Source organism: Oncorhynchus clarkii, chromosome 7, assembly GCF_045791955.1.
Source record: "Oncorhynchus clarkii lewisi isolate Uvic-CL-2024 chromosome 7, UVic_Ocla_1.0, whole genome shotgun sequence".
NCBI classification, from domain to species: Eukaryota; Metazoa; Chordata; class Actinopteri; order Salmoniformes; family Salmonidae; genus Oncorhynchus; species Oncorhynchus clarkii.
In genome coordinates this window covers 29,944,333-29,960,938 of record NC_092153.1, presented here as the reverse complement: position 1 = coordinate 29,960,938, position 16,606 = coordinate 29,944,333, and the positions used below count along the sequence as shown (strand labels likewise).

At 38.9% G+C, this 16,606-nt stretch overlaps 1 pseudogene; it reads right to left on the bottom strand.

The window, feature by feature from the left end:
* Nucleotides 1-1,895: 1,895 nt before the first annotated feature.
* LOC139412578 (zinc finger protein 180-like) lies at nucleotides 1,896-13,211 on the bottom strand (annotated as a pseudogene).
* Between the last annotated feature and the right edge of the window lie 3,395 nt (nucleotides 13,212-16,606).

Below are 16,606 nucleotides of genomic sequence, written 5' to 3'. Positions count from 1 at the left end.
GTCATCTCTCCCTGGTACCATATAGAACAGAAACATTAACTCATGTACTGGAATGCGGTCTCTTTAGGTTTTTATCACCCAAAACACATTGTAAATCTCCTGTCAGTGTTATCTCCCAGAGGCCCATCCTCAGTAGAACACACAGACACAATAGTTCTAAGAACCCTCTATTCTGTAGCATAAAACCACCATTTGATGCAATAAAAGCATTATAACATAATGTGAAACACCTTCCGACTAACAAGATGGACAAGCCAGAGGTGTAACACATACTGACTAATGAGGTAACACCAGTCGGTGTGCCCTATGTGCTACCGACCTATACGTGCTAAAGTCCAACCTCAAAACATAAATGGAAAAACCAAAATACCTTCCCCCTTAAGAGAATGCTTACCACCAACAGAAAACAACTTCCATTTCACATTATAATCAACTACAATGCTTCACCTTCTACAATATAATCATGGCATCTACTGGCTGCGAACAATTAAAAACAAGGAAAAAAAATGCGGAAAACCCACGAGCTTCTAGAACTCCCGTCTTAAAACTCACTTGCTTCTAGAACTCACGTCCCCTTGGAACGAGCCCAAACAAAACTCATCTCCAATATGGAAAAACTTGCAATCAAAATAAATGGCAACGCACTGGCTAAATGCACAACACAAAACGTTTTGACTGCCCACCCTTGAGACAAACAGCCACCAAGTTGTCCTTGCCACAGACATGTCTGATTTCAAGAGGAAACTCCTGCAATATCCGTAGTAACTTTCAACCTCATCGCGGAGCTTCTCTCTCTTTTCAGGGTTCACTAGATAGGTATGTTGTTGGATTGGGGCCCAGTCCCCAATGTCATGCTCTAGTACATTTGGGTTGGCACATCTGAGAATTAACCTTGATATTCTAAAAGCAGGACAACAATGTCAATATAATTGTACCAAAAAATTGTCAGTTGGTTGCATAAATAATTATCATTACTAAATGTTACATGAAATGTAAATATGAAATGTTTGATTGCAAAGTCTTATTTTCAATGTCTTTTCAATGACATGTTATTAGGTGGAATAGCCTCAATGTCAAAACACAGTTTAAACGTGTCCAAATCAATAACCAATATGCAGAAACAGTTTGGGATAAATTGAAAACCTAACATGTGCTATATACACAAACATCTGCCACAATAATCATATTACTCATATTTTTTAAAACAAGCTCCGTATAAACTGCACAAGCACCAAAAACGCTGTTGTTTTGACAAGTAGCAATAAATCACTGATATCGATTAGGGGGGAAATCAGGTTGTCCATGCTGTTGAAACTAACACAACTAAAAAAAACACATGGAAATGGGAGATATATTTTACCTCACTGATTAGAGGACAACCTGCAGAAGACAGTCAGCTACATTTTGGAGTGATGCATTTAAATGTAGGGGTCGTTAAACAAAGGAACGCAACACTTATTTGTCATCACTCATTGATATCATGTTGAAATCAATTGTGCCGAGAGGAGGGAGATGAGGTTGCACGTCCTGTTAACACTAACCGACCAAAAACCACACGGAATCTGGGAATAATGTGTACATCACTGGTTAGAGGACGACTTGTAGAAAACAGCTAGCTACATTTTGATTTAAGTGGGTGGCCAATGTGGTAAGTGTAACGCAACCCTTTCTTTGTTAGTCACTTTTTGTTCAATCATATAAATGGTACTCTTTCAATTCAGAGCCTGGATTATCCCCCTGAGGCTAATATCCATATCATGCTGCAATCAATAGAACAGGGCAAACGTTTAGGGTTCTACATTGAGACATCATTAAAATACTCCTACTACAATGTTAAAACATTCTACATTATGACATTATTTCATTGATATCATGAAACAACTCCTTCATGTATGTATTTTCTGATGTTTGATAAGAGATCTTTTATCAGAGAATCTCTTGTCACATTGATCACAGCTATGAGGCTTCTCTCCTGTGTGTGTCTGCTGGTGAACAATCAGATTGCAGTAAAACTCTTTCCACATTCATCACAGCTAAAAGGTTTATTTCCTGTGTGTGTTCTCTGGTGTGATACCAAGTTGCCTGGCTGAGTAAAACTCTTCCTACATTGATTACAGCTAAAAAGTTGCTCTACTGTGTGTGTTCTCTTGTGTGATTTTACTTGTCCTGAACGAACAAAACTCTTTCCACAGTCAGAGCAGCTAAAAGGTCTCTCTCCTGTGTGGATTTTCTGGTGAATTTTAATGTCTGCTGAGGAGGCAAATCTCTTCCCACATTGCGCACAGATATAGGGTTTCTCTCCTGTGTGTGTTCTCTTGTGTAATATCAGACTGGATGACTGAGTAAAACTCTTCCCACATTGTTTTCAGCTATAAGATTTCTCTCCTGTGTGTGTTCTATGGTCGATTTTAAACATCCTGAAGAAACAAAACACTTTCCACAGTCAAAGCAGCGGTAAGTTTTCTTCCCTGTGGGTCTCTGCTGGAGTTTCTTGGAATTGTTTTTGTTCTGGAGAGACTTTTCTCTGCCTCGTCAGCATCATGATGCTGTTGAGGCTCCCCAGATGATCCACTATAGTCACGTCTCTCTCTTGTGTGAGCAACAAAGTCAGATAGATGGTTTAAGGCCCACAACAGCGGAAATCCACTGTAAAAAGGTGATGCCCAGAGCATAACCATGATTTGGTACAACAATTGACATCTGTAATGAATGTTAAAATGTTCAAACAGGTGCCGTTAATACAGGTAACGAGTGGAGGACAGAGGAGCCTCTTAAAGAAGAAATTACAGTCTGTGAGAGCCAGAAATCTTGCTTGTTTGTAGGTGAGCAAATAATTATTTTCCACCATAATTAATAAATAATAATAATAATAAATTAATTAAAAATCCTACAATGTGATTTTCTGGATTTTTTTTCTCATTTTGTATGTCATAGTTGAAGTGTGCCTATGATGAAAATTACAGGCCTCATCTTTTTAAGTGGGAGAACTTGCACAATTGGTGGCTGACTAAATACTTTTTTGCCCCACTGTATGTACTGTACTCGATACCATCTACTGCATCTTGCGTATGCCGTTCTGTACCATCACTCATTCATATATCTTTATGTACATATTCTTTATCCCTTTACACTTGTGTGTATGAGGTAGTAGTTTTGGAATTGTTAGCTTAGATTACTCGTTGGTTATTACTGCATTGTCGGAACTAGAAGCACAAGCATTTCGCTACTCTCGCAGTAAAACCTGTTGGGGCTAGGGGGCAGCATTTTCACTTTTGGATGAAAGGCGTGCCCAGAGTAAACTGCCTCCTACTCTTTCCCAGATGGGAATATATGCATATTATTATTACTGGTGGATAGAAAACACTCTGAAGTTCCTAAAACTGTTTGAAAATATGTCTGTGAGTATAACAGAACTCATATGGCAGACGAAAACCTGAGAAGAAATCCAAACAGGAAGTGAGAACTCAATTTAGAAAACCGTGCCATTGGATATCCATCTTAGATATGGATGTATATGCACTTCCTAGGGCTTCCACAAGATGTCACCGTCTTTAGATTCTGGTTGTATGATTCTACTATAAAGGTGGGGCTCATAATAGCTCTTTGAGTGGGTGGTCTGGTAGAAAGCCTCGGTTTCATTGCGCGCGGTCACGAGAGAGTGTACTTGCGTTCCAATGCGTTTCTTCAGACAATGAAATTCTCCGGTTGGAACCTTATTGCTGATTAATGTTTAAAACATCCTAAATATGGATTGCATACATCATTTGACTTGTTTCTACGACCTGTAACGGAACTTTCTGAGTTTTTGTCTGGAGGAATTGCTTGTGCTTTTTGAGGATTGAATGCTGGGCTGAACAAGCTAACAACAATTGGTTAAATTATGGGCTTTTTGGAACTTTATGGAACAAATCAGTCATTTATTGTCGAACTGGGATTCCAGGAACTGCCTTCTGATGAAGATATTCAAAGGTAAGTGAATATTTATAGTGTTTTTTGTAGCTTCTGTTGACGCCAAAATGGCGGCTATTTCTTTGGGTTAGGGGCGCCGTTCTCAGATTATTATTTTTCTGTAAAGTAAAAAAAAAAAAATCTGACAGCGGTTGCATAGAGGATACGTTTATCTTTAATTCTGTGAATAACACTTGCATCTTTTATCAATGTTTATTGTGAGTATTTCTGCAAAATCACCGGATGTTTTGGAATCAAAACATTACTGCACGTAACGCGCCAATGTAAACTGAGATTTTTATATATATATATATATATATATATTATATATATACAGTGCCTTGCGAAAGTATTCGGCCCCCTTGAACATTGCGACCTTTTGCCACATTTCAGGCTTCAAACATAAGTATATAAAACTGTATTTTTTTGTGAAGAATCAACAACAATTGGGACACAATCATGAAGTGGAACGACATTTATTGGATATTTCAAACTTTTTTAACAAATCAACAACTGAAAAATTTGGTGTGCAAAATGATTCAGCCCCTTTACTTTCAGTGCAGCAAACTCTCTCCAGAAGTTCAGTGAGGATCTCTGAATGATCCAATGTTGACCTAAATGACTAATGATGATAAATACAATCCACCTGTGTGTAATCAAGTCTCCGTATAAATGCACCTGCACTGTGATAGTCTCAGAGGTCCGTTAAAAGCGCAGAGAGCATCATGAAGAACAAGGAACACACCAGGCAGGTCCGAGATACTGTTGTGAAGAAGTTTAAAGCCGGATTTGGATACAAAAAGATTTCCCAAGCTTTAAACATCCCAAGGAGCACTGTGCAAGCGATAATATTGAAATGGAAGGAGTATCAGACCACTGCAAATCTACCAAGACCTGGCCGTCCCTCTAAACTTTCAGCTCATACAAGGAGAAGACTGATCAGAGATGCAGCCAAGAGGCCCATGATCACTCTGGATGAACTGCAGAGATCTACAGCTGAGGTGGGAGACTCTGTCCATAGGACAACAATCAGTCATATATTGCACAAATCTGGCCTTTATGGAAGAGTGGCAAGAAGAAAGCCATTTCTTAAAGATATCATAAAAAGTGTTGTTTAAAGTTTGCCACAAGCCACCTGAGAGACACACCAAACATGTGGAAGAAGGTGCTCTGGTCAGATGAAACCAAAATTGAACTTTTTGGCAACAATGCAAAACGTTATGTTTGACGTAAAAGCAACACAGCTCATCACCCTGAACAACCATCCCCACTGTCAAACATGGTGGTGGCAGCATCATGGTTTGGGCCTGCTTTTCTTCAGCAGGGACAGGGAAGATGGTTAAAATTGATGGGAAGATGGATGGAGCCAAATACAGGACCATTCTGGAAGAAAACCTGATGGAGTCTGCAAAAGACCTGAGACTGGGACGGAGATTTGTCTTCCAACAAGACAATGATCCAAAACATAAAGCAAAATCTACAATGGAATGGTTCAAAAATAAACATATCCAGGTGTTAGAATGGCCAAGTCAAAGTCCAGACCTGAATCCAATCGAGAATCTGTGGAAAGAACTGAAAACTGCTGTTCACAAATGCTCTCCATCCAACCTCACTGAGCTCGAGCTGTTTTGCAAGGAGGAATGGGAAAACATTTCAGCCTCTCGATGTGCAAAACTGATAGAGACATACCCCAAGCGACTTACAGCTGTAATCGCAGCAAAAGGTGGCGCTACAAAGTATTAACTTAAGGGGGCTGAATAATTTTAGCACGCCCAATTTTTCAGTTTTTGATTTGTTAAAAAAGTTCAAAGTTTGAAGTGTCCCACTTGTTGTTGATTCTTCACAAAAAAATACAGTTTTATATCTTTATGTTTGAAGCCTGAAATGTGGCAAAAGGTTGCAAAGTTCAAGGGGGCCGAATACTTTCGCAAGGCACTGTATATATAAAATCGTCTGATTTAATTGGTATCGGCTTTTTTTGGTCCTCCAATAATCGGTATTGGCGTTGAAAAATCATAATCGGTCGACCTCTACTATGTTACTGTTTGTTCAACACCTAGTGTACAAACCCTAATTGTCAGGCTGATAGAAAAGCTAGCCAAAGAGCATTTTACTGGTTGAAGTGTTTTTTAAAAAGTTTAAAGCAGTTGATTTGCGACAATAACACAAACATATTAAGCAGTAGATTCAAGCGAGCCTTACAATTATAATCCAAAAGTAATGTGAAGTGCCCTCATAAGCAACCTGTAAATGGAGGCTATTGTTGCTGTCAGCCTATGAAAACACCCCTGAGTTTTCCCCCACGGTGGTGAATTAGTGAATAGACACAGAGCTTAATGTGAGTGTCCTTCACTAGCACTCCTGATCTTGCACTGATGGTGTGCTGTAATATTCAGAATACAGTGAAAAATTCTAATCTTCGCTCACCATTTTTTCACTTCATGATTGTGTCCCACTTGTTGTTGATTCTTCACAAAAAAATACAGTTTTATATCTTTATGTTTGAAGCCTGAAATGTGGCAAAAGGTCACAAAGTTCAAGGGGGCTGAATACTTTCGCAAGGCACTGTACAACAACACAGGGTTACACATGTAGTAAAACAAACATACAGTCAATAATACAGTATAAAAATAAGTCTATATACAATGTGAACAAATGAGGTGAGATAAGGGAGGTAAAGGCAAAAAAAGGACATGGTGGTGAAGTAAATACAATATAGTAAGTAAAACACTGGAATGGTTGATTTGCAGTGGAAGAATGTGCAAAGTAGAGATAGAAATAATGGGTTGCAAAGGAGCAAAATAAATAAATACAGTAGGGAAAGAGGAAGTTGTTTGGGCTAAATTATAGATGGGCTATGTACAGGTGAGCTGCTCTGACAGCTGGTGCTTAAAGCTAGTGGGGGAGATAAGTGTTTCCAGTTTCAGAGATTTTTGTAGTTCATTCCAGTCATTGGCAGCAGAGAACTGGAAGGAGAGGCGGCCAAAAGAAGAATTGGTTTTGGGGATGACCAGAGAGATATACTTGCTGGAGTGCGTGCTACAGGTGGGTGCTGCTGTGGTGACCAGTGAGCTGAGATAAGGGGGGACTTTACCGATGTTGAAGAAGCGTCCCGTCCACTAGATTATAAATCAGTGGCAGAATCACCTGAAAGACGCACATCGCCATCTGCTGACTGGGGTTGTTATCGCAGTTGAGAAAATACTTCCAGACAAAAAGCTAAGAAGCGACTGCCCCTAAAAACCAACGAATCCCTTTGAAAATGGCCAATGTGGCACCAGAAACATTTATTATAGTGTAAAAATGTACTACAAGGTGTAGCTAAATATAATAACTTTGGTCACACCCACTCAGCACGTGACGTCCAAGGATGCCGAATTATGGGCAATATCAGGTCTGTCTGTTGTACATATGCTTTGTGGTTCCTAAGGACAGAGTAGCTAATCAATTGTCAGCCATCATAACGTGTAAGGTAACATATTTGAAAAGTCATTACTTTATTACATTGCTCAACATTTTCTTAACCTTTGTCATAATTAGTTAAAGCAATGAATTTGAATCCGCTCTCTCGTCGGACTTCATATTTTACACAATTTTCTTCAGATGTTGAACTTGTTGAACAGATGTTGAACTTTGCGACCTTTTGCCACATTTCAGGCTTCAAACATAAAGATATAAAACTGTATTCTTTTGTGAAGAATCAACAACAAGTGGGACACAATCATGAAGTGGAACGACATTTATTGGATATTTCAAACTTTTTTAACAAATCAAAAACTGAAAAATTGGGCGTACAAAATTATTCAGCCCCCTTAAGTTAATACTTTGTAGCGCCACCTTTTGCTGCGATTACAGCTGTAAGTCGCTTGGGGTATGTCTCTATCAGTTTTGCACATCGAGAGACTGAAATTTTTTTCCCATTCCTCCTTGCAAAACAGCTCGAGCTCAGTGAGGTTGGATGGAGAGCATTTGTGAACAGCAGTTTTCAGTTCTTTCCACAGATTCTGGATTGGATTCAGGTCTGGACTTTGACTTGGCCATTCTAACACCTGGATATGTTTATTTTTGAACCATTCCATTGTAGATTTTGCTTTATGTTTTGGATCATTGTCTTGTTGGAAGACAAATCTCCGTCCCAGTCTCAGGTCTTTTGCAGACTCCATCAGGTTTTCTTCCAGAATGGTCCTGTATTTGGCTCCATCCATCTTCCCATCAATTTTAACCATCTTCCCTGTCCCTGCTGAAGAAAAGCAGGCCCAAACCATGATGCTGCCACCACCATGTTTGACAGTGGGGATGGTGTGTTCAGCTGTGTTGCTTTTACGCCAAACATAACGTTTTGCATTGTTGCCAAAAAGTTCAATTTGGTTTCATCTGACCAGAGCACTTTCTTCCACATGTTTGGTGTGTCTCCCAGGTGGCTTGTGGCAAACTTTAAACAACAATTTTTATGGATATCTTTAAGAAATGGCTTTCTTCTTGCCACTCTTCCATAAAGGCCAGATTTGTGCAATATACGACTGATTGTTGTCCTATGGACAGAGTCTCCCACCTCAGCTGTAGATCTCTGCAGTTCATCCAGAGTGATCATGGGCCTCTTGGCTGCATCTCTGATCAGTCTTCTCCTTGTATGAGCTGAAAGTTTAGAGGGAAGGCCAGGTCTTGGTAGATTTGCAGTGGTCTGATACTCCTTCCATTTCAATATTATCGCTTGCACAGTGCTCCTTTTGATGTTTAAAGCTTGGGAAATCTTTTTGTATCCAAATCCGGCTTTAAACTTCTTCACAACAGTATCTCGGACCTGCCTGGTGTGTTCCTTGTTCTTCATGATGCTCTCTGCGCTTTTAACGGACCTCTGAGACTATCACAGTGCAGGTGCATTTATACGGAGACTTGATTACACACAGGTGGATTGTATTTATCATCATTAGTCATTTAGGTCAACATTGGATCATTCAGAGATCCTCACTGAACTTCTGGAGAGAGTTTTCTGCACTGAAAGTAAAGGGGCTGAATAATTTTGCACGCCCAATTTTTCAGTTTTTGATTTGTTAAAAAAGTTTGAAATATCCAATAAATGTCGTTCCACTTCATGATTGTGTCCCACTTGTTGTTGATTCTTCACAAAAAAATACAGTTTTATATCTTTATGTTTGAAGCCTGAAATGTGGCAAAAGGTCGCAAAGTTCAAGGGGGCCGAATACTTTCGCAAGGCACTGTATGTGTCAAACTGCTTTGCTTTATCTTGGCCAGGTCGCAGTTGTAAATTAGAACTTGTTCTCAACTTTCCTACCTGGTTAAATAAAGGTGAAAAAGAGGGTAACTTACTCCCATCAGTTTCTGAGACAACTGCCCAGACTTTGTAGACTGTTAAATAATGCTTAAACTTCATCTTTATCAAATTATCCATTAAAGATGTAGGTTTTAAGTTGGCGTTTGTCAACATATGGGTTGTTTAAATTGTATCTAATTATATTCCCAGCATTACTTCATCAAATCTCTAGTAATCATTATACACACATACAATTCATCATATTTTCATATATTCACAGAATCCATATAAAACGTAAGAAATTCTCAGGTACTCACAACAAACATTCCATTTGCATTTTCAAGGACTCTCCATAGCTACAAAGCAGCTCTCCAAACATACTCCCAGCGGAACCAAAAAAATATGTTTGTTTACGGGACAATGGCCGGATCGTCAACGGTTCTCTAACCTCCCAGAGACCACGGCAAAATCAAGCCTCCCAGGAACTATAGACCTTCCGCTGCTTTCTAAAATATCATCCCGCTTATTATTCAAATTTCAATCAGCTGATTAAGCATATTTCTATATGTTACTATCCAAACGTCAGGTTAAGACTCATTTCCCCAGTCACACAACTCTCATATCACAGTCACACAATGCTATTCTCAAACATACCTAATCAATTAGTAGTTTTTCAACAACATTTGAACCTGCAGGAATATTTTCACATTTTTATGCCATGATTAGTTCCTAGGATAATGCAACTCATACATTTACATCTTTCAATACTTCTAAAATGGGGTCCAGGTTTAAAACAATTACAGGTGCACCTTACTATCTTATACTATATCATAAATGGTCTTAACTGTAAACACAGATTCTAGTTTTCATCCAGTTCACACAGATAGCTGACTCAGCCTCAGAGCCTCCTGACTGGGCCCTGTTTACACCTCCAAGGTGCCCCCCTCACACAGGAATACACACTCAGAGCCTACGAGGATTTTCTAAAAACTCCACTTTACGTGTTTCGCTCACGTCTTTCTTTTTTTTAAAACTACGTTCTAGATGTGGTATCCACTCTGCCTCTCGCTGCCTCTCAGATCAAAGGTGGGACCATCTGCTCCATTCCCAAAGTGTGGTCTCCCTGAGATCCCATGTTTGAGGGATCCCTCGTGCACGATTTACCCGGGTCGTCAGGAGCGGTCACCAAGTGAAGAATAACATCCACATCGCCAAATGTGGTTAATTTCTTTAATATCAAATGAGGAGTCAAACTTATCACACAAGTCATAGTTAAATCTAAATCTCTATTCACTTGTTAATAAGGGAGCAGGTCAATACAACACACACATATAAAGTGAATCAATTGAGTGCTCTACGATAACGATGGCTGGTCGACTTTGAGAGCCACGATACAAAAGTACAAAGGTCTTTTACAGCCAAGATACACCCCTTTCAACCTACATGACCAACAACAGATGTATAGAACTGTTCACAAGGTGAAGATTTGTATGAAATATACTTATAATACTCAGCAGACAGTATCTGCTGTAAAATCAGTACTCTTTGTGTAGAGGCCAGGGTCTGGCCCTGGGGTCATCTCTCCCTGGTACCATATAGAACAGAAACATTAACTCATGTACTGGAATGCGGTCTCTTTAGGTTTTTATCACCCAAAACACATTGTAAATCTCCTGTCAGTGTTATCTCCCAGAGGCCCATCCTCAGTAGAACACACAGACACAATAGTTCTAAGAACCCTCTATTCTGTAGCATAAAACCACCATTTGATGCAATAAAAGCATTATAACATAATGTGAAACACCTTCCGACTAACAAGATGGACAAGCCAGAGGTGTAACACATACTGACTAATGAGGTAACACCAGTCGGTGTGCCCTATGTGCTACCGACCTATACGTGCTAAAGTCCAACCTCAAAACATAAATGGAAAAACCAAAATACCTTCCCCCTTAAGAGAATGCTTACCACCAACAGAAAACAACTTCCATTTCACATTATAATCAACTACAATGCTTCACCTTCTACAATATAATCATGGCATCTACTGGCTGCGAACAATTAAAAACAAGGAAAAAAAATGCGGAAAACCCACGAGCTTCTAGAACTCCCGTCTTAAAACTCACTTGCTTCTAGAACTCACGTCCCCTTGGAACGAGCCCAAACAAAACTCATCTCCAATATGGAAAAACTTGCAATCAAAATAAATGGCAACGCACTGGCTAAATGCACAACACAAAACGTTTTGACTGCCCACCCTTGAGACAAACAGCCACCAAGTTGTCCTTGCCACAGACATGTCTGATTTCAAGAGGAAACTCCTGCAATATCCGTAGTAACTTTCAACCTCATCGCGGAGCTTCTCTCTCTTTTCAGGGTTCACTAGATAGGTATGTTGTTGGATTGGGGCCCAGTCCCCAATGTCATGCTCTAGTACATTTGGGTTGGCACATCTGAGAATTAACCTTGATATTCTAAAAGCAGGACAACAATGTCAATATAATTGTACCAAAAAATTGTCAGTTGGTTGCATAAATAATTATCATTACTAAATGTTACATGAAATGTAAATATGAAATATTTGATTGCAAAGTCTTATTTTCAATGTCTTTTCAATGACATGTTACTAGGTGGAATAGCCTCAATGTCAAAACACAGTTTAAACGTGTCCAAATCAATAACCAATATGCAGAAACAGTTTGGGATAAATTGAAAACCTAACATGTGCTATATACACAAACATCTGCCACAATAATCATATTACTCATATTTTTTAAAACAAGCTCCGTATAAACTGCACAAGCACCAAAAACGCTGTTGTTTTGACAAGTAGCAATAAATCACTGATATCGATTAGGGGGGAAATCAGGTTGTCCATGCTGTTGAAACTAACACAACTAAAAAAAACACATGGAAATGGGAGATATATTTTACCTCACTGATTAGAGGACAACCTGCAGAAGACAGTCAGCTACATTTTGGAGTGATGCATTTAAATGTAGGGGTCGTTAAACAAAGGAACGCAACACTTATTTGTCATCACTCATTGATATCATGTTGAAATCAATTGTGCCGAGAGGAGGGAGATGAGGTTGCACGTCCTGTTAACACTAACCGACCAAAAACCACACGGAATCTGGGAATAATGTGTACATCACTGGTTAGAGGACGACTTGTAGAAAACAGCTAGCTACATTTTGATTTAAGTGGGTGGCCAATGTGGTAAGTGTAACGCAACCCTTTCTTTGTTAGTCACTTTTTGTTCAATCATATAAATGGTACTCTTTCAATTCAGAGCCTGGATTTTCCCCCCTGAGGCTAATATCCATATCATGCTGCAATCAATAGAACAGGGCAAACGTTTAGGGTTCTACATTGAGACATCATTAAAATACTCCTACTACAATGTTAAAACATTCTACATTATGACATTATTTCATTGATATCATGAAACAACTCCTTCATGTATGTATTTTCTGATGTTTGATAAGAGATCTTTTATCAGAGAATCTCTTGTCACATTGATCACAGCTATGAGGCTTCTCTCCTGTGTGTGTCTGCTGGTGAACAATCAGATTGCAGTAAAACTCTTTCCACATTCATCACAGCTAAAAGGTTTATTTCCTGTGTGTGTTCTCTGGTGTGATACCAAGTTGCCTGGCTGAGTAAAACTCTTCCTACATTGATTACAGCTAAAAAGTTGCTCTACTGTGTGTGTTCTCTTGTGTGATTTTACTTGTCCTGAACGAACAAAACTCTTTTCACAGTCAGAGCAGCTAAAAGGTCTCTCTCCTGTGTGGATTTTCTGGTGAATTTTAATGTCTGCAGAGGAGGCAAATCTCTTCCCACATTGCGCACAGATATAGGGTTTCTCTCCTGTGTGTGTTCTCTTGTGTAATATCAGACTGGATGACTGAGTAAAACTCTTCCCACATTGTTTTCAGCTATAAGATTTCTCTCCTGTGTGTGTTCTATGGTCGATTTTAAACATCCTGAAGAAACAAAACACTTTCCACAGTCAAAGCAGCGGTAAGTTTTCTTCCCTGTGGGTCTCTGCTGGAGTTTCTTGGAGTGTTTTGATCTGGAGAGACTTTTCTCTGCCTCGTCAGCATCATGATGCTGTTGAGGCTCCCCAGAGGATCCACTATAGTCACGTCTCTCTCTTGTGTAAGCAACAAAGTCAGATAGATGGTTTTAAGGCCCACAACAGTGGAAATCCACTGTAAAAAGGTGATGCCCAGAGCATAACCATGATTTGGTACAACAATTGACATCTGTAATGAATGTTAAAATGATTTGACAATCGTCTTAAGACAGTCAAGCCAGAAAGAATAGTCAAATTTCGTCTTGTTTTCACATTAGTAGTAACATCGATGATTGTAGGCTAGTTATTAAAGTTGTTGAAATCCTAAGCATTGTGCCAGATAACTTTTGGTCTCCAAAATAGGCCCCTTTCTGTGTTTGCTGAAATTGCGACACGAAGGCGATGCACATACCATTTGGTTGTAGAAACTCCTCCATGCTAATGAGGAAACCACTATTTACCAATATCGATTTTAGTTTTTCACAATGTATTCTGAATATTATATGTTGAAAATGTTCAACCAATTGATTGGTAGAAACTATAGAAGACTCTTGGTTGGCCAAGATTTATTTTAATTGGGGACAGCACTAGAACATGATTTTGGGGCTCTTGAGTGGTGCAACGGTCTAAGGCACTGCATTTCAGTGCTTGAGGCGTCACTACAGACCCTGGTTCGAATCCAGGCTGTATCCCAACCGGCAGTGATTGGGAGCCCGATAGGGAGGAGCACAATTGGCCCGGCGTCGTCCGGTTTTGGCCAGTGTAGGCCATCATTGTAAATAAGAATTTGTTCTGAACTGACCTGCCTAGATAAATAATGGTTACATTTGAAAAAATGTAATAAAACATAAAGAGCACTCAGAAAGTTCAGACCCCTTCCCTTTTTCCACATTTTGTTAAGTTACAGCCTTATTCAAATGTTTTCCACAGGAAATCTTCACTGGCAATTCTAGAATATACTCTATATCCTAGAAACCTGGTTAAACTATCATTATGACATCATGGATGAATTCTAGAATATACTATTTAGCCTAGAAACCTGGTTAAACTATCATTATGACATCATGGATGGATTCTAGAATATACTATATATCCTAGAAACCTGGTTAAACTATCATTATGACCTCATGGATCAATTATAGAATATACTATATATCCTAGAAACCTGGTTAGTTAGAGCCTTATTCAAATGTTTAATGCCCATCCAAGAGACTGTTGACCAATCATGTTCACATTGTCATGCTGTGACACGCAGTTCTTAAGCTAATTGTCACAAAAATCCCTTTTTAAAGTTAGGGTATGAGTCGAGAAACATGCCTATTTTCCTCGAAAGTACGAAATGTCACGATTGAAAAGCTAAATTGCAGAGAAGTAAATTATCTCACATCTCTGAAAATATTTGTAATGTGGTGCTTCTTGTTCACGGAGGGTAATCCATGCTAATGTAATTTTTTTAAGCTGTTAAAAATTTGTTCTAGTTAAATGAAGGTAATTATTATTTTTGTTATATTGTTTTATGATACACCGTATAAACACTTTTAAAATTGTATTTAAATGTAACCTTTATTTAACTATGCAAGTCAGTTAAGAACAAATTCTTATTTACAATGACTGCCTACCCCGGACGACGCTGGGCCAATTGTGCGCCACCCTATGGGACTCCCAATCACGGCCGGTTGGGATACAGCCTGGATTTGAACCCGGGTGTCTGTAGTGACGCCTCAAGCGGGGGCCCCAAAATCATGTTCTAGTGCTGTCCCCAACTAAAATACATCTTGGTCAACCAAGAGTCATCTGTTCTTTCTACCAATCGCCCCATGTGTTTTTATAAAATCTATATGTACTGAACTTGCCTGATGCTTTAATCATGCTGTTTTGTTAAATAAATAAGACACACAAATGACTATAGGGAGCCAGTCATAAACAACCTTTTTAAAATGTTTTATTCTACCTTTATTTTACTAGGCAAGTCAGTTTAGAACTAATTCTTATTTTCAATGACGACCTAGGAATAGTGGATTAACTGCCTTGTTCGGTTACCAGTCCAACGCTCTAACCACTAGGCTACGCTGCTGCCCCAACCTAACCAGAAGAACCCCCCCCCCCCCCCCCTCTGTTGCTGAACTTAGTAAATTCTGCCGTTCAGTAATAGACTAACAGACTACTGATAGACTAACAGACTAGTATAAGACTACAGTCGGCAACCTTTTCCAGTTTTTTCCAATTTATCTGACCATTTCTACCAATCTGCGTGCCAGTTATGATTTTCATATGCACATTTTTGTGAAACAGTATATTTTAATTTACAATAATATCTAAAAATTATTGTCTGTGATTAATCTACATTCTATCTAAATCTAAATTAAAATTATGCAAATCTAAAATTAACGTTTATTGCCATTGCTAACTATGTAAAAAAAATAACCTACATAAAGCCAACAAATAAAAACATTGCATTCTGCAGGTAGAAAATATCCTTATTAAAAGTAAATATCCTAGAACTCACTTTGGCTGCACATGGCCTGTCTACAACAAACTTGAAACATTGTATCAACTATCAACTGGGACTTCCGAAACTTGCAACATTGTATAAAACATTCTGGGCCCTCAGTTTCCCGGCACCAGTGAGTTCGGGACAGACACAGCTGTCGGCTATTTGTGCAAAGGAAAAGAAGTAATCAGGTATGTTATGATATTTCCACTGGATCAGAGCATTACATTTTTCCCTTTCATGCCGAGTGGTTATCGAAAGTGTGAGAACTGGAAATATTTCATGAAAATACTTTTGAGGAACTATTGTCATACGCAATTGATTTTGATTAGTTACTTGCTGTTTGAGGTGAAGAACATTTTTATTTGAGAAGCTCCGCAACTCATTAGTGGTGGTGCGTTAACGCGGTTCTTCAATAATTACACATAATTCTTAATACTGTAGCTATTTAGTTACAGTCACATGTTCAACTATCATCAGCTGATCCAGGAAATCATTTTCTGAAAGACAGTCACATGACAAACATCACGACATGCAACAACAAGCAAAGTGCTTCTTCATTCATTACTCTGGTAAAGACAGTTATGCTGTGCTCCACGTTAGATCCAACATCACTAACAAATTTATGTTTATAATGTGTTATTGTCTGCTTGATTTTACAGTAGGGTCTCTTTAGTCTGTTTGGACACAGAGATACTTAGCTCATAATGTGTAGGGAACTGTTCCTTGATGGATAGGCTATTGTACAACACACAGAACTATTTTCCTTTATTCAGGACATTTAGAATGACAACACATTACTGAGTAGCCT